Source organism: Sebastes umbrosus, chromosome 11 (genome assembly GCF_015220745.1).
Source record: "Sebastes umbrosus isolate fSebUmb1 chromosome 11, fSebUmb1.pri, whole genome shotgun sequence".
Lineage (NCBI taxonomy): Eukaryota > Metazoa > Chordata > Actinopteri > Perciformes > Sebastidae > Sebastes > Sebastes umbrosus.
The window spans coordinates 29,940,463-29,964,612 of NC_051279.1; the positions used below are offsets into that span (position 1 = coordinate 29,940,463).

The window sequence follows — 24,150 nt, forward strand, 5'->3', positions numbered from 1 at the left end:
AAAAACGCTTTGATAAGTCAGGGAGTCTACCGCCATGCTAACAGCTCTGTGAGGCTGTACTTAGACACAAGTGGTGATTTGGGCTAAATAGTTAGCATGCTAACATGCTCACAACGACAATGCTATCATGATGATATTTAGCAGGCAGTGTTTGGCTTATTAGTAATGCTTATCATTTTCTAACTAGCTAGCACTACACACAAAATACATCCGATGGGAATGTCATTAGTTTAAAATAAGTTAAGATCAGTAGAATGGTTTATTTTCCCAAAAGTAATCTCTACTAAACTCTTCTCTTTGGGGAAATACAAACCTTTGTGATTGAAAGTGTTGATGTGTGATGACTACGAGTCCAGTTAACTGGTAGAGGAGCTCATCTCACACATGGCAACCGATGCTAGTGGCCCCTGCAGGGCACGGCATGTTTGCTCTCCAAAGGCAAACACTGTGTCCTCTCTGATCTCTAATCAATTAGACTGAGCTCACACACTCTGGGTGCTTTTTTAAACTTGACTTCCTATTCAGCTGTTTTCTCATTTAGAGATACTACGGTATGCTGAGGGCGTGAGCTGAGGGCTTGAGTCTGGACAACTCTTAACTTTGGTTACGCTATTTACACAACAGTGAAACTACCACTTGAAACAGGCGGATTAAAAATACAAGAGTCACAAGAGTGATGTCACACATCTTGCTGCATCATCTCTTACTGAACCAATGCTTACAGTAGTGCTTTGCATTTTAATATGACAAAAGAGCCAAAAATACAACAAAAGTAATACCTTCATGGATAGAAATGAACGTTCAACATTAAACTTGAGCTACCACAATTTGCTATTTAATCACTTTGTTGATCAACTGAAAATGAATTGCCAAAGTTTTTGACAACCGATTCATCGTTTACATAATAATAATATTTGTCACCCACGTTTGTTGTAATTCATGTGTTGTTTTTATGTTTACATATTAATTCTATAACCTGAGAACGGTGAATATCCAGAAAAAAATTGAGCAAAGGTAGTATGGATTTTTCAAAGTATATCAATCATCCATAAATAATAATTAAATACGTTTATATTGATATTTACCTATATAAAACACCTGTAATCTTTGTATGTTGTCTAATACTTTCTAATTCTAAAAGTGGTTCTATTGCTAATACAATATGATGTGCATCTTCACTCTGTTATATATTATTGTAAACTGAATATCTGTGGGTATTGGACTGCTGGTTGGGTTGGATATTTTCTGACATTTAATCGACTAAATGGTTAATCAAATGTCAAAAAATAATCAATGGATTAAACGATAATGTAGATAATCACTGGTCGCAGCCCTACGTTAGACAAAAAGGAGAAAACAGAGGAGGAGAAGGGTAGAGAAGAAAGAAAAAGAGCTTGACTGACCAAGAAGAACACATTGACAGCTATATGGTCCTCTCCTTATAAAGAGCTCTGCAGGTCACATGAAGGTCACTAGGCCACAGACATCTGGCATTTTAAACACCTTTCAACAAGTTCTGGCAATTCAAACATCTGTGCACGAAAATGTACAAGTGCTGCTTGAAATGCATCGTGGGTAGATCATTTAAAAGAGTCTTAAACAGCTGTGATGGACTGTTGGGAGCTGGACATGCTTCGTCCTTACACACTGGATGTGTGAGAGAGAGGACAAAGTGTAGCCTGCTGTGTGTGTTTACCTGAAGCCAGGAGGACATGAACCACTGCCAGCAGCAGCAGTGTGAGAAAGCGCAGCATTGGGGCTGAAAGGTTGACCTCACAATATGACTGTTGGAAAACAACTTCATGAGACGGATCAAAGCAGACAGGCAGACTGGCAGTAATGCCTAATCTCTGTCAACATGAAGGTTATGAAAAACATTTCAGGTTCAGCTTGCCATGATTCCTCTCCTCCTCCTCCAACCCTCCTTTTCTGCCATTCTGGGTTTGCAGAGGAGCTGTCGACCTCATGACCTTTGACCCTAACCCAAGCACAATGAAGTGGAGCTGCAGGAGTGTCTTTTAAATGTCAGAAAAACAAACACGTAAACACCAACTCCTTTAAGAAATATACACACATATCTACAGTACCAGGAGCAGCAAAGAGCTAATCTACAGTATCCCATGATGTCAGGAGACGTGCTGTTTTAAATCCATCATCACTGTTAAGATAATGATGATCTTTTGAGAGCAATCATATTGAAATGATGAAAAAAATTACTTAATGGATCGTTGAGAGTATACAGCAGCTGTCATGGGGATATGTATGATATGAAAGCTTTTTTGTCCACAACCCACAGAGATCTCTAGGCTGTGTGTGTGTGCGAGACTAATAAAAAAGAAAAAAGAGAGATGTGTTTTGCATATTTGCCATGAGAACATTGCTGCAAAATGGAGTCATTTTGGCCTGTGTAAATTCTTCAAGGGGTTACTAGTAGTTTAGAGTTGGGATTTGGGTTGAGGGTTGAAGGAAAAATCCCGCCCTCTGATACTTTTACGGTTGTTAAGCTAACATACAAAAGCAAAACCAGAACTTTTCCTGCATCATTTTAGTCTATAAACTCTGCTGCTGTTGAAGAAGAAGTTGATATTTCTTCACCTTCAACATCAATGGTTCCAAACATCTTTTGTCAGAAGTACATCCACTGCCCTGTCAGATCAAGTACCGCTTTATGGACACCCCAAAAACATTACTTTTAGCAATTAGGCTAATTCAAACACGACTTTAAGCTAACTATTTCAACGGTTTATCCATTGCTTTTAGCAAACTACTGGAACTACAGTATTTATCCATTACTTTGAGCTAGGTTATCTATTTTATCCCTTACTCTTTTAGTTAATTATTGAACTGTTTATCCATACTTTTAGTAGTCTATTTTAACCGTTTATCTACTTTCATCTTACTTTTCAACCATTTATCCATTATATTTTGCTATTTCTCTATTTATCCATTATTTGAAGTGTTTATTCATTATTTTTAGCTAACCACTTCAACTGTTTATCCATTACTTTTAGCTAACCACTTCAACTGTTTATTCATTACTTTAAGCTAACCACTGCAACTGTTTATCCATTACTTTTAGCTAACCACTTCAACTGTTTATCCATTACTTTAAGCTAACCACTTCAACTGTTTATCCATTACTTTTAGCTAACCACTTCAACTGTTTATCCATTACTTTTAGCTAACCTCTTCAACTGTTTATCCATTACTTGTAGCTAACCACTTCAACTGTTTATTCATTACTTTTAGCTAACCACTTCAACTGTTTATCCATTACTTGTAGCTAACCACTTCAACTGTTTATTCATTACTTTTAGCTAACCACTTCAACTGTTTATCCATTACTTTTAGCTAACCACTTCAACTGTTTATTCATTACTTTAAGCTAACCACTGCAACTGTTTATCCATTACTTGTAGCTAACCACTTCAACTGTTTATCCATTACTTTTAGCTAACCACTTCAACTGTTTATCTATTACTGTTAGCTAACACTTGAACTGTTTATCCATTACCCAATAGCTAACCACTTCAACTTCTCTGCTCGTTTGATAACTAGTTTTTATGTATTCTCGATTTGTGATGTTCAGGTGTTACAGCTGACTAGGCTATTGTGATATACCTCTGGTTGGGAATGCTATATCTCTCATCATATTGGTGCATATAGAGTTGAAATTTGAATGTGTTTGTGCGTGTGCATGTGTGTAAGACTACTGTGCTGAAATAACCACAATGAACAGCAGTCGCCTTATTTTCTAGATGAGAGGAGGGCCACAAAGCTTTGAGCTGCCATGTCTGGCTCCTCCTGTATGAGAGTGTGGCGAGAACAGAGAGGGTAAAGACAACAACCTGATGGCCTGAAACAGCACCGCCGCTGACCTGCAGGCCCAACACAAAACACACCCGAGAGACTGAGGAACGGCTGCGGGGGCAGGACAGGAGGACAAGCTGCTTTCCACACCACGACCCCAAAACACAGTCTGAGACCCATGAGGAAGCCAGCCTCCGATCATTGACCCGTGTCCACCCAAAACACCATCAGTCACCATTCTTCACCTTAATCTTCACTGGGCTGGATGCCCTCAGTTAGCAAGACACATAAGGTTCAACTGACACAGTGGACACAAATCACTGAGAAAAGACTGTGAAAATAGTGTTAAAGGTCAAAGACACGCTATGAGATGTCTCCAACTAATTAAGCTCCAAATCTGCCACGACGGGCAAGTTTTTATTGTTAGTGTCCCCTAAGAAAAAAATGATGACGGGGGATTTTCTCCTCGATTTTCTAAATTTGTTTGAAAGGGCCGAAGTGGAGCTGAATGGAGGGAACATCTTGGAGTGCGACTCTGCACAGAGGGAAGAGATAAATGTCAACTAAGAGAACAAAACAATTCCTGTTTTGTTACTGTGTGTAACTTCAATTTATCCACAAAAAAATAAACAATTGTTGAGGTTTTGTAAAAGCATCTGAAATGTCACTTTGACAGAGAGCAAATGTAACTGTAATTTGGAAAAGTGACAAACAGTGTATGTCTTCCCATACCAGAATTTATAGCACTAGTGCAGTGCCCGTTCAAAACATGCCTGTTCAGAATGACCTGGATTCTTGGCCTGTGGTATTGCTGCATGCAGTTTTCTCAAGAACCGCTAACACAAACAACTTCACACTCAACACTGCGCTTCCTTGGGTCCAGAGCAATACACCTGCCATGACATAGTTGCCTCACACACCCAAGTCGCTGCTACTCGCGGTCAGAAACACCAGTGAAATATACTCTGGTTCACAGGAAAAAAGACTTGGGTGTGTTTTAAAAACACACTCAGGTCGCAGTTACCCGCGGTCAGAAACATCTGTGAATTAAACTTAGCGAAGGTAATTTCCATATAGGCGTATTAGTCGCTTGCTCTGATATAATCCCCGCAGTTATAAAGTAGAACATGGATTTAATTAGCATTCGTATCTTGCTGGCGGTAAAGTTATTAGTGTTATACGTTAGTATAAAGTCTTACGACGGGGAAATAAGGTCCTACTCACGGGGGAAAAACACAACCAAGTCACGCAAGTAGTAGCCTACTGGCTGCGTCATCAGTGAAATACACTTAGCGGAGGTATTCATTTCCAAATAGGCGTACTAGTCGCTTGCTTTGACATTACCACTGGGTTTATAAAGTAGAGCATGGAATTACTGAGTGGAGGTATTTTGCAGATGGTGACGTTATAAGTAAGTTTGGCAAAAACTTAGACAATGAGTTGCAATAGTGACGAAAAGGTCAGTTGTATCGTTACCCAGCATCCTTGTAGCATTAGCAGGATATTATCCATGATCCAACTGCAAAAGTGAACGGCAGTCAATGAGCCGCGGACTGCCCGCTGTGGACGACATGCTGGACCGAGTCAATGAGCCCTGAAGACCCGCCACCATTGCTGAACATCGCTTGTTTATTCAAAGTTAATTAATATTGAGCATGTCCAAATTGCAACAAATTTGAAATGCGAATAACACGCTGACAGACAGAGATTAATCGCTTTATAATTAGATCCTTCACGGTCAAGAAAATAAAACAATATTCAAAGTTTATTAGTGGATTAAGTAACAGTTTTTTAGGCTTTATTTTTCTATTTGTCATCCGGGCACCAAAATCATCTCTCAGGTCCAGTAAATGTACTGTGCCAGGATTTCCTTTGGTACAAAGCAATATCTACCTGTAACCCTTCACCAGGGGTTATGCGCCTTAAGGTGCATTTATTGTGCATTGAAAGGTTACGCCGTAGCTTTTGAGCCTACGCATATTTACACGGTCCAATGGGTGCATACTCTAATAAATCAAACTACAGTGCTTTGTTTGCATTGTATTCAATCTTAGATTCATCAAAATGTACTGAGAAATACCACTAGGACGTACAGTATAGCCTAGTTCATCCATCTCTTCTGTTTGGGCCATCAGCCTGCTGGAGCTGCCATTGACCCCAGAAATCTGTTACTAATACCTTTCTCATTCACCCGGCGCTGTTTGACATCGTTGACAAACTGTATCTTAAAGGTTATGCAACAATAAAAGGTTACGCAAGCCATGTGAAACCGCATGCCTCTCAGATGGGGGTATGACCGTAACTGTACACCAAAAGTCTCTCACACGGAGAGACAGTGAGACACATTTAGCTCTCTGAGTGATGTAATCCCATGTCACTCTCACGGATTGTAGTAGTGCTGCACACACACACACACACATTCAATTAGCATTGACATGAATACTGAAGTCCTCAACCAGAAAGTTTTGTGCATGCACAAAATGAGCTAGTTCTGCAAACATGAACTGAAAAAATACTGTAACTTCCAGCACAGTATGAAACTTATGGTATATAAAAGCAGAGTGATATCCAAGATACAGTCTGACTGCCAGAAAAAGAGACCCCTCTATACAGCGGGAGAGGTCCCTCGTGGAGATCCATGGCTTTTAAAAACAGGTTCAAACAGCAGCATCACTCCAAAATGAACACACTGGATCTTTCTGCCAGACCAGCTGCCAGGATATTTGAGATATCATTTTATTAAGGCCGGGAAGTTCAACGGGCTTTCACAGAAACAAAAACATGCAGCTGCCAATAACAAGAGATTAACATTTAGAATCTTATTAGAATAGATGAATCAACTCGCCACTCAGTCTGGGTTCAAATGGTTGCTAACAAACAAGGACGAAGAGTTAAAAACACAATAATAAACCACAGGTTTTGATGTGTGTCAAAAGACAGAGATATTTTTTATTTGGATAAACAGTGAAAGTCATTTTTCATTCATCAGTCCAGCACTACATTTGACAAACTGGATCTACAATCAGACGAAGTCTAATGAATTCAGTTCCCCAGTTATATTTAAACGGATATTTATCTTTTTAGGTGAGCTTTTCTTTTAGTTGGCTTAATACGTTTTTCTGCCATCCCAGTCAACAGCACTGTATTGCTTTGCTCCGGTGTCTGTTTGTCCAAAATGGGGGCGTGCCGACCGTCATCCACTGTAAATATTACACCTACTATAGATAAGTACCTCATACAACCCCATTTCAAAACACCTGATCTATCCCTTGAAGCTACTTTTTCTGAGTAGCTTGTAAATGGTTCAATCCGTGGGTTCCGACGACCTATCATTCCGAAACCCCAATAGTCCAATAAAATGTCCTGACAGCCCGTTATCCCGAACAAAAGCACGTGGCTAATTATTAGGAGTGAGAAAAAATATATATATTTACCTATATATCGCGATTCTTTTTATATATATATATATATATATATATATATTCACCAGAAGTATAAAACATTACATGTCCCTTAAAATACCACTAATTTGTGAGGGAAATGTCTTTATTCTTTGATTTTTGGGTTGCTGCAAAAAATTTAATAAATAATGCCTGACCACAAGTGATATATTTGACTTCAGGACATCTCTGACTACATACATGCTGAAAATCAAAAATTTTTACTGGATTAATTTTGATATTTTCCAAAGTAAAAGTCCATAGAAGTGTATGTATCCAACTTTTTACCCATGGTCTAGTGTTAAAAAAGTTAACAAAAATTGCAATATCGAATCAATGTACTTGTAGAATTAAAATACTTAAAAATCGCAATACATTTCGAATCTGCACCCAAGTATGGTGATAGTATCGAATCGGGAGTTAGATGTATCGTCCCAGCCCTACTAATTATTATGCAAAATGATGTCATAGGACCTTCCTGGTCACAAAAATGTTTTTCCTACCATGGCGAAGGCATGAATCTAACTAATCTCACTCCTCATGTCTAAACCTAACCAATCCAACCAACTCAAGGCATTCAAGGCACCGAGTAATATGAGGCTGCCTTTGCCAGTAGGAAAAAACATCGGGAAAGTCCGATGACGTCATTCTGCATAATAATTAGCCATGTGCTTCTGTTTGTTGCAGGGAGAGTGTATTTTCGGAGCAATGGACAATGGGCAGTCCCCTTGTAAATGATGTAGCTTGGTACTTTCTGCAAAACTGTAGTGTTGCCAACTGCTGTCAATGAAGGATAACTTGTAGCTTCACCAATATTTGCCAACCCTCCCGATTTCCCACTCCCATTTTTCAATCCTCCTGTATTCCTTCCGATTTATGATACATTTTCAAATTTTTTTTTCCTTATCTCAACCTGTTCTGGCCCTGTACAGCATGTATAAGCCCTACTGTTTCCACCCGGACGACTATAGAGCTACAACAACTGTTGTTTCCTGGTGGAAGAGAGATGCTTGCGACACAGCTTGCAGCACCCAAAGTTGGGCTTTGCTCGACACAGAGAAAAGCCATCGTGGAGTGGCGCTTGCCATTAGAAATAATGTGCTTCAGAGTGCAGTGGTGCTGTTGTCGCTTTGTGTCTGAAAGGGCCTTTAGTGAGTGACAGAAGGAGAGAGAAATGGAGAGTACTAAGAGAAAGAAATACTCAAGCAGGGGCAAAAACAATGAATGAATGAATAAAAACGGATGAATATTAGCTTATACCAGCGATTCACACACAAGTTCACGCCAGAGGGGCAAATTATTCAGTTTTCTTTCCTGAGAATTAAAAGTAAAATTAAAAGTAAGCGTATTTAACATAAAAATGCTGCTGCAGTGTATTTATTTATTTTGTATTTTGTTTGTTGTTTTTTAAAAGTCACCAGAATGCAGGAAACAAACTCTCTGAAACTCAATTTTTTTGAGGTCTCAAGGTTGGCAAGTGTTGCTTCACCACCTGCAGTTCCAAAGTAGCTCCCCCAACACTGACTGGACTGCTGCATACTGCATGTAGTTAATACCATGCAGAAAAATCATCAACACTTTGATTACACCTCGGTTTCCAAGCAACCAGAGCAGGGACAAACAGAAACATGGAGGGATTTGAGACTTCAGCTCGTCACTGGCCACAGTTGGAGTGTTGGTAACCATGTTTACCATGACAGAGATTTCACCAAGACATGGTTACATCTCCGTCACGGTAAAAAACACATGTCATCTCAGGATAAACATCATCTAGGGTTTGACTCCATGTTTTAATTTGTAATGCATGTCAAATGCCAATTTGTTAATACATTACAATCCAATCCAATAAATTGGTCTGTCTGTCATGATATCAGGTGAGTACATCAGGTAGAGTATCCTCCGAGGATCAGCACAGCATCGAGTGAGGCAGCCCAGCACACCAACACATGCACACAGACATACAGCACACTCATAAGGAGACAGAGTAATTTCTATGACTGGATGTGGTATCTGACCACAAGCTGTAGAAAAAGGACTGACAGCACAATACTTAAGCAATGAGACCGCTGGTTTCAACTTTCCTGCTTCCTTTACTGAGTGGGATTTAATAAGTTAATGGCTTTCCATGGAAAGAGAGGAGATTTCGTCACATGCATATTTCACAGTTTTATTTCAGTTAATGCACAAACTGTAAGTTACCTGTAAGTATCTATATATAACAGGAGAGCAAGTCAAGTCCCATTACTGAGATTACACCCTTGATTTTGTTCATACAGATCATTTCCAAAGCAATTAAGTACGTGAAGCCAAAGGAGTGAAGCTGTTGGCATCACGAATAACACACTGCAGCCAAACATCTGACTAAACCAATAGAGGAGAAGAAGAAAAGTCAGTGAGAACTGGAGGTCTGGCAGTGCCAATCAATACCCATGTTCATGGTGCAGCCTGAGCTGACGCAAACTCTGCCCATTTTAAAAATAACTAATTGCAATGGAAAAGATGACCGTCAAAGAAACTAAATATGCAACAGACCTCTGGGAAAAGGAGAAGAAAGAAAAAGAGCTCTGTAAACACAAAAAGAAAAAAAAGAAATAGAAACGACAAAGGGATGTGGGTGAATAATTTAGCATCAACGCAACAACCACAATTATCCAGCCAATAATCCATCTCTCCATCTCTGTCTGAGCACACGTAAGCCTTCGGTTCTCTGTTTGTTCAATCTTTTTGTAGGAAGTCCGAGGGGTGTATTTCTTCTCATCTTAGCAGCGACTGTACCCAGTCATTTTTGTTCCAACACACAGCTCTCATCACTTGGAAATGAAACGTGACGGGCAGGAATTCTCTTTCCAGTCCCTTCTCTTTCCTTTCCCTTCACACCCTCCTCTCTCCATACAGTATGACTCTCCAAAGACAATGCACTCTTCTTCTTCTTCTGCCTCCCACCCTCCATGGCACGCTCACACTTTGACAGGATTCCATCACATTATAAGTATTCAACACGTTGCCTCCTCTCTTTTTTACACAAACAAGAACCAGTTCCAGTCCCTGGCCTCGGAAAACCATAACCCACCCCCACCTCATTCCACTGCAGCCCACTGAAAATCAGGCCGGGCTTCCACACAGCAACTAATCTTCCCTCTTGAAGCTTGTCCAGACTTGAAGAAGAGGGGGAACTCTGGAGAATTTGCGGCCAAAATGAACACAGTTTAGCCAATCTGATCGGCCTTTCATCACTTCGGGTAACACGCTGAGGCAAAACATAAAAAAAGGCACAGAATCTTTTACACAGGCAACCTGCATGTGATGCAAATAGCAACCAGAGAGTGTGAGGTTCTGGGGTTTCAAAGACTCGTCGTCTATACTGTGCGGGTGAATGAGAGACAGTCGGGTGTCCAGACGATTGCTGTGGATATCCAGCCTCTCTCTCTCAGCCAGCCTTGCATAACTTAAGTGGCAAGAAAAGGCAAAAAAAAAAGCCTGTTCCAGCACAAAGGCCCTGCTAAAAGAATCAGAGGCACAGACCTGATGAACCCTGCTGGCTATTAGAGGAGTTTCAGCCCTCTTGCAACCAGGTTTTCCATTCATTCCCCCTATTCACACACGTCCTGACATTTGGGGCATGCCAATGACGTTCCGTGTGGGTTGCACATTCAAAAGCAATTTGTTTTGCCTCGGCCAGCAAACTGTTGTGAGGAGCAGATGTAGTGGGTTTATTTACAAATGTTGCTTCTCTGCGTTAGCAACAATGGTCAGGACCGGATCGCATAATGCATATACAAGAAAACTTTATATCCCCTACAATTCAAATAGGTCATCCTCTCATGAAAAACAGACATATAGATCATTGACAATATGAGACAGGTTAAGAGAATATCGTAAAATCATTGAGCACTGGTTGGATGACAATGATTTACGGCCCATTGTATTCTCTTTAACATTCACAGAAAAATGTGTATTCAGTTTCAGGCATGTCTGGGTGGATGGCAGACGAGCTGCTAGTGTCCACTATAGCACAGATGGGGAAATGCTTTCAGAGTTTCCAGTTCTTCATGGCTTATAGTTTAGAGGAGATAATTCATGTACTATATAACACCAAGTTAGAGGCCAAAACCATTATATTCTACAATAAAATATCAATTCAATTTACTGTGTTTTATGCTCTCATGACCATATAATTAGGTTGCAAGATGATCCAGCAGGCCTTCACATTTTGTAATTATCTGGAATACTCAAGTAATCCATTAACCTGGATAAATGTCTTATTTTGGAGAAACTGAATACAATATTCGGTACGAGCCCACCCTGGAGGATGAGCTTTATTTAGTTAGCGATGGTTGATGGTTTGGTTAGGTTTAGGGAACAATCATGTTTTTGGGGTTACAATGACGACTTTGTTAAGGTTAGAACATAGACTGTATATAAGAAGTGAACGTAGTCACCATGATGTCACCCATTGGTTTGTGGACTGCCGTTTTGAAGCCTCGAGTTCGGCATTTTGGCCGTCCCCATCTTGCTTTTTTGCAACCAGGAGTGACACGAGAGAGTGGAGCTATAAGTACAACCAAAATAAGACATTTTGAGGCAACCAAAATATTTCAATTAACTTTCATGAACACAGCGAAAGGGTTAAAGTTTAAAGACAAAAACACGGACAACTCCCAGACCGGACAACGCCGCGGTAGCGACCTGTCAATCACAAGGTAGCCCCGCCTTAAAGCATCCCCTGCTTTATGGTCTATTTGACTCTAAATGGGAACATAATTTACTAAATGAACATCATGCTGTATTGAAGAAGACTTGAAACTAGCGATTGAGACCATAAACTCATGTTTACAATGTTTACTGAGGTAATAAATCAAGTGAGAAGTAGGCTCATTTTCTCATAGACTTCTATACAATCAGACTTCTTTTTGAAACCAGAGGAGTCGCCCCCTGCTGGCTGTTAGAAAGAATGCAAGTTTAAGGCACTTTTTTCACTTTTCAGACCTAGAGGTAGACCATTGGGTTAGAAACATCATGGTTTGAATTCAAATTAATACTTTTTTTAAGGTTTCAGGACCTTCATCATCATGGTTACAAACCACGCAGGCAAGGCTATTGGATGATCATAGTCATAGTTTAAAAAAAACTAATCCTACAGCCACTAGAGGGCTTTGTCACTTGAATGTAAACATATGTTGCTTTCAGGCACTTGCTGAACCGACTGATGCTGTAATTTTTCTTGGGAAGGCAGTCTCGATAAAATCATATTTACAAAGAAATTACTGATGGGATATTGGTACGGTTCTTAAAATATAGTATCACTCCAAACTCACTGCTGTGCTGAGCTTGGTGCTCCCATATTGACACACATATGCTACAATTCATTCCATTCCATTAAAAATAATGTGATGATTACAATGTTCATAATTATTACTACTTCATTAACACAAGTTATTCATTTGTTTGATTCATTCTACATTTATTTTGTCCTCATAATCCATCTTTTTTTTTTTTAAAGGGAAGCTTTTCAGAAATTCTACCATCTGTCATGCAAGAAGAATGTGCGCCGTGTTAATATGCAACTGCCCTGTAGGCGACATTTTCAACTCTTAACAGGGAAACTGGAGCTGTGGCTCTCACTGATGTAACACTGAGGGTTAAATCAAAGCGAATGTTCAGGATGCCAGGGGGAGAGGTCAAGTCTCGCGTAATAAAAACAGATCAAAGAGAGTGAAAAAGGGAAAATCACCTGGGGTCAGATCCCATTCCTATAGAGTGGTCACAGGTCAGGCTAGAGTTGGTCTACGACACCACCAGAACCAATCATCTCGCTGTGAGATCATCCATAACAGCCAGATGGTCAATTTATCCGAAGAAATGAAATGTGTTTATTAATGGTCATGTCACTGAAACCATGCATACTCTCCGTGGAAACTAAAATCCAGACAACCTCCTGTCGTTCCTATTCTAAATAACATATACACTTTCATAAAAGTGCAAAATTTGACCCCAGACAGTCCCTCGTGCAAGGGGAAATGCGAAAGCTATGAAACAATAGGATGGTTTCAGAGGTCTGCCTTAAAATCCAGTGGGTTCTATATAAACCACATTTGTCATATTCATATATAATGCTGTTACAATACATTGGCTGGGATCAAATAACTTTTTGCAAGAACACTGAAGTTATTCTTTTATTGGTCAACTGTGTCAAATTCTTATCAGCTAACAGGCATTACTAATTTGCAGATGGAACAAACTATGCTGGAGCGCTTTAATGTATTAAAACACGGAAAAATAAGCACATCTTAACTTCTGAACCCAGCGCCAAATAAGCCTATTGTGTGTTTTAGTCTCATTGCACAGTGGAATTTGATTCCTCACAATAATTTATTTAATCATAATTACAAAGCCTACAGAAATCTTAATGGATAAGAAGTTAATATTCTGCAACTTTAAACTATTCTAAAGGGTTTAAGTCCATCAGGCACATGTTAAAGAACAGATGTTTTTGCTTCTTTATGCTGTGATAAAAAATGGCGAAACAAAAATCAAACTAAATATGATTTTGATGTACTGTCCTACTGTATTATGCATGCTGGAATATGTCCTAAATAGCTCTGAAATGATGTAGATGGCATGCTTTACGCTTATGTGTGTATGAAGCATACATATTGTGATTAATATACTGTGCATAATATAACTTTTTTTATTAGATCCATCGACATTGTTAGCATACTGCTGTCGTTTTCCCTTTGAAAATAAGTATGAAAGTATATTAGTCCACAATCACAGGCACTGACTAATCTCTATTATCTCTGATTTCAGTCTTCCCTTGCAGAAGGTTGTGTTGAAATTGAATAAAAATTATATTTGTAGAAAATGTTTACAGCCTTTTGATTGATTCCACATATCACCCAGCCCTCGAGCGCAGATGGATACCTTCAAGTTTTCGGTTTCTAAGCTCGGGCCAAAAGCATGACGGGTCTAAAAGTGTTCACAGCCAAGGCCAAGCTGAGAGCAGATGGAGCTGTCAAAACAGAGAGAAATTAGCTTTTAGCGCTTTCTTTCTTACCACATCCATTAACTGAGCAGAGGGGAGGTTTAGAAGAAGAGGAGCCGTTAGAGGAGATATTAGCAGGCATGTAGGCCTCATACCATTTTCAGAAGTATGGTCTTATCTAAGTGCAGATGTGAAAGTGGTGCAGTATGGATGGTGATTAATGTTTGATCTGTTGACTTGGCTCTTATAGTCAGTGGGGAGTGTCCCGTGTCAACATGAGGCCGACCCAGTTTCAGACACAGGTTTCACTGGTCTGCTAAGATTGTAAATCATCATGCTTGCATATAAATGGCTACTAAGTTCATGTTTTGTTTTTTTTTATTTCTTGAATTTCCCAAAAAGATGTCTAGTCCTCCAAACTAAATACATATTTTGTAAAATCCCACACATAAACAATTTCTAATCAGCCACAACTTTGATCAAGGTTTGATCAGATTTATGCAAAACAACAACAAAAAATTTGGTTATGGAAAGATTATGGTTTTAAATACTACTTGTTAAAGGTTAGGGAACTTAAGAAGGATTTCTTTACTTAGAAATAGTTGACATTTTGGGAAATATGCATGTTCACTTTCAGTTAAATGAGATCGATACCACTCATGTCTGTCTGCAAAGTATTGAGCTGCAGCCAGGAGGCAATTAGCTTAGCTTAGCTTAGCATAAAGAGTGGAAGCACAAGTAAACAGCCAGCCTGGCTAATACTGTATATCCATTTCTGATTGTGTTCGGATTAAACTAAAGAAAATATGATGTGTTAAATATTGAGTTTAAGAGGTTCTGGTAGACAGATTTTGTTACCAAACTAGCCGTTTCCCCCGGATTTTTGCGCATTTCTTAAAATGTCAACTATTCCTTAAAACAAGTTTAACCATGGAGATAAATGTTTCCCAACCTTAAGCAAGTAGTTGTTTTTTTAAAAAAAAAACAGGTTATGGTACGATTGCAGTACTGTTTCCTTCCAATGAGGACTATATATAAAAAAGGTCTGATTTCTGTTGTAATGGCCAGCAATGTGGCAGACAGGTGATGGTGATGTGAACATTGGTGTATAACACAAAAATGCAAAGACAGCAATAAATAAATCCATCTGGACATAGAGGTGATTTTGGCCTGCAGTATGATGTTCACAAACTGGTGGTTAAAGTCACCCATACTGTATTTTAATTTACCACTCCTTGAGAGGACATGCTTTTCTCCATAAGTTGATGTACTGTGTGAAGTCTCCCTGCACGGCCCCCTCGCTCCCATGGTAAGTTTTGGTTACAAAGAAAAACACAATTGCATCTGGAGCTGCAGCATGAAGCACCACACCTGGAAAAACAGACTACAGTAAAATCAGATGGTTATTTGGGCTCAGTGACTACAAACTGTCAAGCTCCATCATCTTCACTAATCCACACAGTCCAAACAGCTTCATCAGGCCGTAACTGTGTTCCATCAGAGTACCAAGTGGTGGCAGCAGTTTGGATCTGATTAGACTGGTGTTGCTTTTTGTTTCTTCTAATTTTTGCCACATTCCATTAGGCCAAAAAATATGAGCTTTACACCCGAGAACGCCGGAGATTGCAGATTACAACGTGCCAAAAAAGGTTGGACTGTGACTCGGGGAAATTTTGGCTTATAGTTTCCATTCAATCCAGAGGGAAACAAAGCTGGATTCAACAAATTATTGAGGCATTTTTCCACAAAGGATGGTAGTGGTTTGTACTGTATGCGTACAATTCAGCAGACCTGAGATGTAATGTTTATCTTTCCACATGTGACACTTAAATGTAAACTATGTCCTCTAGCTCCATCTTTCATGCCCAATAATCTTGTGATAAAACCCCTGAGTGTGAGGGAATCCCTCCCCGTTTTTTTTTCACTGATGGAGAGTTGGGGATTTTGGAACTGTTGTGGCTGGAAATCAGTTCATCCAAAGTTACGGTTGCACCGCTGCTCTCCTCACACTGGCTGTATTCAAAACCACATATTATGCTGGTAGAACGTACTGGCCAAAATTCGACATGTAGGGTGCAGTATGCAAACAAAAGCAACGTCTACAGTTTGCCAAAAATACCTGGATGTCGTTGGAAAAAATCTCCAGTATGCATCGGACCAGTCTACCTCGCCTACTGTATCCCACAATGCAAAGCGCTGGAACGGTACAGGCTATGGTCACAACAACAACAACAGACAAAAACAGCATGTTTTTTTTTTTACATTTTTCATAGCTATTTCATCACTAAATTCACTTCTGAAAGTTTTTGAGGCGATAAATCAACAGTGTAGATTTTGAATAATGGCAGCTTTACGATATTAGATGGCAAATCGAACATTTCCTCCAACGTTTTCAGCTCCACAAACCACTGTGACAGCTAGCTAGAGCCTGCCGGGGTCGCTACCTCTCCAGCCGAGTAGTCACTCTCACAGACCGCTCTGAGCTGGCTGGAGCTTTCTCTAGAGCCTGCCGGGGTCGCTACCTCGCCAGCCGAGTAGTCACTCTCACAGACCGCTCTGAGCTGGCTGGAGCTTTCTCTAGAGCCTGGTCTCGTAGACTAGAAGATTTTATTTCCTTGTTGATGAATGGTTTGTTTAAATATCACAACACAAATGTCCATTATACAATTAACGGGAACCTGTGGTTATCTGCCTTTTTGGAGTTGAAATGCTCCACAATCGCCCGCAGGCGAAGCTCCCAGGAGAGCCGGCCAGTGACGCAGCACAGAGTAACATACATGCGCTGTATTACATCACACATACCCATCTGGCTGCTACGAGTCACACAGGAATGAGGCCGGCAGCGTGAAACGACTCTGCTGAGAAGTTGGCAACCCTCCTACACCAGCACTTGAAAAGCCACCTCCAACATGTGCTTTGGCACCTGAGCAATACGCGCACATTTCAGCCTTGACAGGTGTAATAAAGAAATTATATAGTTTTATTTCAATTTTCAGTCTGTTTGAGGATTTATAGGGTCCCTGAAGAAGTAATTGTGCAGAAAAGATAACATCGTTAAAGCATACAGAGCATATACGTACAAAGTGGTGGAAGTGGCCAACATTTGTGAATATAGGGTTATTCCATAAGGCATCGTATTTAACTCACCGACCTCTCCCACTTCTAGGTTTTATGGTTCTACCACAGTTTCTCAAGGCAGAGAGCTGAAAGCTACAACCACTTTAAGTTTAGGCTGAATATCCTTATGTACTCAACTCTTTTGTCATTCTATATTTGTTCCTCTTATGCTGTGAAATTCACATTAAAGCCATTAGAGAGGATATACCCTTGTTGCCAACTTGTGTGACATATGCTGGATGAATTTTCTGCTGCATGCTGCTCAAACACTTTAGGGATTCACATTAAAACTGCAAACCAGGCTGAGTGTGATTCACTCAGAGTATCAGATCATGGGATGATCAGAGAGTCGTTTTTTTCCAGTGTGGGCTGGTGAAATATTACTACCGCACAACAAAATGTAACCAGTGGAGACGGTGTGGGGATAGCAGCCAAACAGAGTGCTGTGCTCTGTAATTTTGCCGTTGGTGGGGAAGGAGAGTCTTATATTAATTCATCAAAAGTCAAACTGAAATCACATTATTAAAAAGAAAGAAAAAAAAGGTCTTCGGGGAATTATTAGAAATGTTCGTTTTTGTGTCATCCTCTAGAGGGGCGTGTCAGTGTACGTATTTGATGACGGCTCGCAGCCTGAGACTCTTGGCCAACCACTATGACCTGCAAGGCAACTGTCACAGAAAAAGACAGGAGACGTCAAAAGGCTAATTGTCAGTAGCCTTGTTACCTTTTCTGCCTGTACTATAGGAGGTAAACAGGTTAGAAGGGCATTAGGAAGAGCAAGGCAATTTTATTTGTAACACAAGAGTCTCTTGGGTTAACCAACCTGCCATAACCTAACACACTAGATGATTTGTTACACAGAACCATCTGAGAAGCCGTCATTGGAAACTGTTTGGAAAAGGGCAGGCACTTTAAAAAAATACTTGGTAAGTGATTGGATGAACCATCTGTCAATCAAATTGTTGCCAAAGGCAGTCGGGAGAAGAGCGAAAAACATATTTTCCATCGAGAAAAAAGGCCTTCAATGCCGCTCTTTGCTCTCCTTTCACTGAAGAAATACTCTAACTGGTCATCTACGCTAACCTCTTCAGGAGCCGCCATTGTGGTTTTTTAACTAACAGTCGCCCATGTCGCGTCACACACCCCTACAGTAAGCCACGCCCATAGCTGCCAGAAGCTCTTCACTGGACACCGATTGGTCCGAACCACTGTGGACACAAACTCATAATTTACAGCCTGACAAGATGGATTTTCATGCAAACATTTTCAAATGTGAAAACAATTCTAATCGAAGAAACACACAAGACTTGTAGCAAGACAACCTCCCTACAAAATATTATATTATACCTTCATGAATATTCATGCAAACATAACTATACCTAATCAGATTTTGAAAACTACATTTTAGGATTCTTTCAATAGGCTATAAATTAGTCTCCCAAGCTCTGTAGCTTACAGCGCCATGGGCAGACTGTGTTCTATTAGCTGTGGTACTGAAGAGTGAGGACCACGCCAGCATCTAAACGGACCAAAGTGACATTTGCAGGTACGTTTACATTCTGTATAATGTGCTTTAGTTGACCAGTTAATTATCTAACCTACAAGCTGATGTTAGCAGTGAACTTTTGTTTGGTTGCTATTTCAACAAACTAAGATGCAGGACAAGACATGTGTCCTTGGTTGTAAGTCAGGTAAGAAGGCTACATTAGCAGGAAAGCTAATGTGGGATGTTGTTCAAAGTGTGTGGCTCTTGTGTTGTGTAGCAGGCTGCCGTCTGGCTGTTAGTCAGTGTGACCTATATAACGCCGACGTTACTGCTTTATGCACATGTGATCTCCTATAGCAGACATATCTGCTTACACTAGATATCCAGTGTAATTTCAGTTGGACTTAAAAACAATCCCACAGTAGTCAGAAAGAGAATCAGGGATGTGAAAAAGATGATGCTGATGTTAGTGTGCTTTATGCTGCTTCAATAAACCTCTGCATTGACACCATACCCTAGCAGCTGCCTGGACCATTCTCAGGGTTTATGTAATGTTTATAGCAGTTACCCAAATTTATGATGTGAACTTGAGTGACGGCAGGTCAGTTGATGAAGTCTGGGACCTGACAACCACAGTGTTCACAGACCCTGACTGGATCCTGACCAACCAGCGTCTCACTGAGGCCAAACATCTCCAAGGTGAGGCGAGACAGGGACGGAGACTGCCAGACAGTCTTTTAGGCTGACAGGTGTTAGCCCGACCAAAAACCTACATGAATATGTTTGCAATGATTTCATGGTTGTTTCTTAGAGACACAATGGAACAAAATGGATTTTCTCCTATAAAGAGCCAAATCCAACCACCTTGCTCTCCAGCCATGCCACACCACTCTAAGTCACGGAAAGTTATGGCAGTTTGAATTAGCACTGCTCACGGTGCTGCAGGTCACAGACAATTCAGCCAGGTTTTAGTTGTGTAGACAGTTATTCAAAACATATATTTAGTTTGATTTCTTTCCATGTTTACATAGTAAACTGCAACACTGTCGTGGATTTATGTTGGGTATTAGCAGATGCATTAATTTATTATACCAAGGGATACTGCAGGAAAACTGGAGTTATGGTCTACTGTGCCCTAAAGCTTCTTTGCTTTCACTGGCTCCAAAACGTCCTCGGACATGAGCTCTATATTGTTATACAAGGTCCTCAAAGTCCGGGGTGGAATTAATCCCAAATGTTTGCCACGTTCCTCATGAGGTCAGTGTAATTCCAAACCATTTCTCTCCTCCCTACTTCTCCATTGCTTCTGCTGTTAAACACAGACTACAGACTTCTGAGCTTCTCTCTCATGGTCTACCAAAGAGAAAAAATGCGGTAAACAAATAACATCAGCAAAAGTCATGCAATCAGTCATAATCGGGACACAAAGTCTCTCTGGACTGGGGTTATGGGGTTATGGGGAATGAGTGGTTGTTTCTTATTCATGGTTTTAAGCAAGTCATCGCGGTTCAATAATCATGTGTGGATTAACGACCCAGAGGGGCCAAGGTTATTTTCTGATTGCCCTGGATGCTCATCAGTCCAAATGAAATAGTTTCTCTGTGTGTGGGCCTGAACGGGGTGAGATCACAGCTCAGAAGCCCCTAATCTGCAAGGTTGGAACGCTCCATCATCCAGCATGTGCCACTTCAGAGGTGGCCGAGGCAGCTTCAGTTGACGCCTTTCATTAGGCCTTTATAACCAGCTCACCCTCTGGTTCAAAATCCAGCCTTACAAGACCGAATCGTGGCTCTATACAGGTTATATTACAGTATATATTTTATGTAGAGGACAGGGAATCAAATAGCACTTTAATTCTGTGTGGTTTCATACTTTATTACCCCAGACAGATACACAACAGCCTGATACATACATTATAAATACGAATATAATCATGTTGATACAGGTTGATGAATTTGTTCATTTTGTGAAAGCCTGCCTTCAAATTAGGCTCCACACTTTGTGGTTTGGCAAGGCTCAATACGCATTTGCATTTGTTAGGGGTATGGATATTACTTTGGAGGTGTTCTCCCTCAAAGAACATCACAACATCACGGACAAACGTGCCAATCACCAAGCTATCCCCAGATTTTTAAAATAAAAAGCCGGCTATTCTGGGAATGTTGTAAAATTTCACTCATTCATTCGGTCCACTGGTCTAAAAGTTTTGTAGAAATTTGAGGTGAGAAATAGGCCTGGCAGTTGCTAAGTCGTGCTTCATTTCAGACAGAAAATGTTATATTTCTCTTTATTGTCAGCAAATCCCATGAATTTTTAGTAGTGTTGTCAAAGTTAACGTCATAATAACGTGGAAGTAGGTTAAATAACGCTCCAAACTAAATCTTGGTGAGGAAAAACTAGCAAGGCCATTTTCAAAAGGGGTCACTTGACCTCGGACCTCAAGATATGTGAATGTAAATGGGTTCTATGGGTACCCACGAGTCTCCCCTTTACAGACATACCCACTTTATGATAATCACATGCAGTTTTGGGGCAAGTCATAGTCAAGTCAGCACACTGACACACTGACAGCTGTTGTTGCCTGTTGGGCTGCAGTTTGCCATGTTTTAATTTGAGCATATCTTTTATGCTAAATGCAGTACCTGTGAGGGTTTCTGGACAATATCTGTCATTGTTTTGTGTTGTTAACTGATTTACAATGATAAATATATACATACATTTGTATAAAGTAGCATATTTGCCCACTCCCATGTTGATAAGAGGATTAAATACTTGACAAATCTCCCTTTAAGGTACATTTTGAACAGATACAAAATTTGAGATTAATCGCGATTAACTATTTTTCGATTGACAGCCCTAATTTTTTGTTACAGCCCCTTTACAACATGAAATTATCAGTTCATATCAAATAGATGTATATATTTTATTCTCAGTTATTCAGGCAGTAGGACCCATGGCCTATATACAGTAGAAATAGCAGAAGAAAAACAAAGCATCTGGTCTTTACCTTACCGCATCTCTAGGGAGTTTAAGAATGCCTATGTCTTACATTCCAGCTGACAGACAGCTGTAGTAGCACAGTCGCTGACACTTGACCCTTATCCAGGTCTTCCACTAATGGGCTACCAATGCTCATCTATCTCCATCAGCAAGATGGATTGGTTTGTGTCACTTACCTCAAGAGCTCTTTGAACAAGTGGACTCCTACTTTAAAAGGGCCTATTACAAGTTTATTTAGACACTCCAGTAGCAGTGCACCACAGAGGGCACGGTGACGTGAAGTAAACCTCATTACTTTCATGCAATACTTGGGATCATTTTTCCGCTACAGAACATTATCATTTATCACAACCGAGTACTTTCAGCTGTCAAACAAAGTACACAACTCGCATTTATGGTGAAAACAGAAACAAACTTTGTGTGATGGAGACAGACCAACTTTCTCTGCTAAACACTGTGTCCGCTCATGAGCTTACAAACCGATAAAAGTAAGCATGTCCACTAATCTCCCGATGAGGTGAATGTGTTCCTTTTTTCCAGCTCCGCTTCCTGCCTCTGCCCCATCTAAAAGATCAGTGAATCAGCCCTGTTTTGACACCTAATGGGGCTTGACCTTTTGGCCTCTGGTACAGAGCCTGGTGTCGGAGTGTTTAGTCTTCATGAAGCAGATTAGCTGGTAAAGTCAGGCAAGACAAGGAGAGGCTGCTGCTTCCACACAGAAAAGTCTTTATACCTGAGAGCCAGTGATTAGAGACCTAATCTGCTGCTGTGGTGGTCTCACTGGAAGACACGCATGCACACACACATGAACAGTGGCATCAGTAATCCATTACAGGATACTGGTGAGTAAAATGCCACGTGCACTGGATTTAGATAGAAACATAATAATATTTTATATTCAGACACACCTGGCAGAGATTAGAGACATGAGCTGATACAGGACGAAGAGTCTACAGCCACGCCAGCGGGTCGGTGAGGGTGCCGTTAGCTAAATGCTAATATCGGCATGTTAACATGCTCACAATGACGATGCTTGCAAGCTGATGTTTAGCAGGTATTATGTTCCCTACATTAAGCATCCTAATTTAGCATGCTAACATTTGCTAATTAGCACTAAGCACAAAGTACAGCTGAGGCTGAATGTCGTTAGCTTTGCAGGTATTTAGTCATAAACCAAAGACATCTAAAAATTGATGATGGCACTAGACGAAAAGTTAAGGGATAATTATTCAAATTCATCCTGAGAGGGGCATTGATTTCTGTACCAAATTTACTGCCAATCCCTCCAATATTTGTCGATATATTCCACTCAAACCCACAAAATGACAACCTAAAGTCATTACGATGCATCGTCTGGATCCATGAATATCTGAACCTAATTTTGTGCCAATCCATTCAGTACATATTTCACAGGATAAGTTTTGACCTGCTGGTGGCGCTAGATGAAAATTCAGGAGATCACTAAAGTCATTATGGATTAATGCTGTGGCTATCTGTACCAAATTTCATAGTAATCCGCCCAATAGTTGTTGAAGCATTTCAATAAAAAGCTGAAATGTCAACTTCATGGGGTTGATCCCTGACTTTTCAGTCAGGGATCAACAAAGTGGGTAAGCTTCATCCTCTGGGGGCCAAGAAAGTCTGTAAATCTTATGGCAATCCTTCCACTAGTTGCTGACATATTTCAGTCTGGACCAAAGAGGTGGACAGACTGACTGACACTGCCATCCCTAGAGCCTCCTCACCAGCATGGATAAAAACATAAAGACAACAGACAGGTCCAATAAACAGACTCCTCTGGTCTCAGCTCAGGTACGGTGAGCAGAGAAAAACAGTCTGGCTGAAAACCGACACCTGTCAGAGACAGTCGGCCGTGTCCCCGGTGTATTCTGCTAACTGACCCCTCTGATGCACATTTCCTAGAGGCCCGACTCCCAGCCCCCGGGCCCTCTGGCAGCAGGTCCTAGCCCACTGTGCTGTGAGATCCAGGGAGTGTATAAAATGACTCCTCCAGCCAGCTCAGTGTGAGAGGAAAGGAAGCATGCTAGGAATATTTTCCACATAGTTCTGCAGGAATGGGGAAACGGGGAGCTGGTGGAAAACAAAGTTATGTGCTTGGGAAACCTTGGGTTATTTTTAATTGTACCCAGGGTAGGCATTTTGTAATAAAACTGCTTGGACAGAACGAGGAAAAAATGGGGTTTCCCAGCTTAACAAAAGCATTCATGGAGGTAAGATAAATAAAACCATCATTGAATAAAGTGTTTAGAAAATCCTGGCACTGCTGAAGAGTAGATGCACGACAGGGGAAAATG

At 40.5% G+C, this 24,150-nt stretch overlaps 1 protein-coding gene across 1 annotated transcript in view; it reads right to left on the reverse strand.

Annotated features, from left to right (window-relative positions):
- Nucleotides 1-24,150, reverse strand: part of me1 (malic enzyme 1, NADP(+)-dependent, cytosolic) — a 97,277-nt gene that overhangs the window by 27,565 nt on the left and 45,562 nt on the right.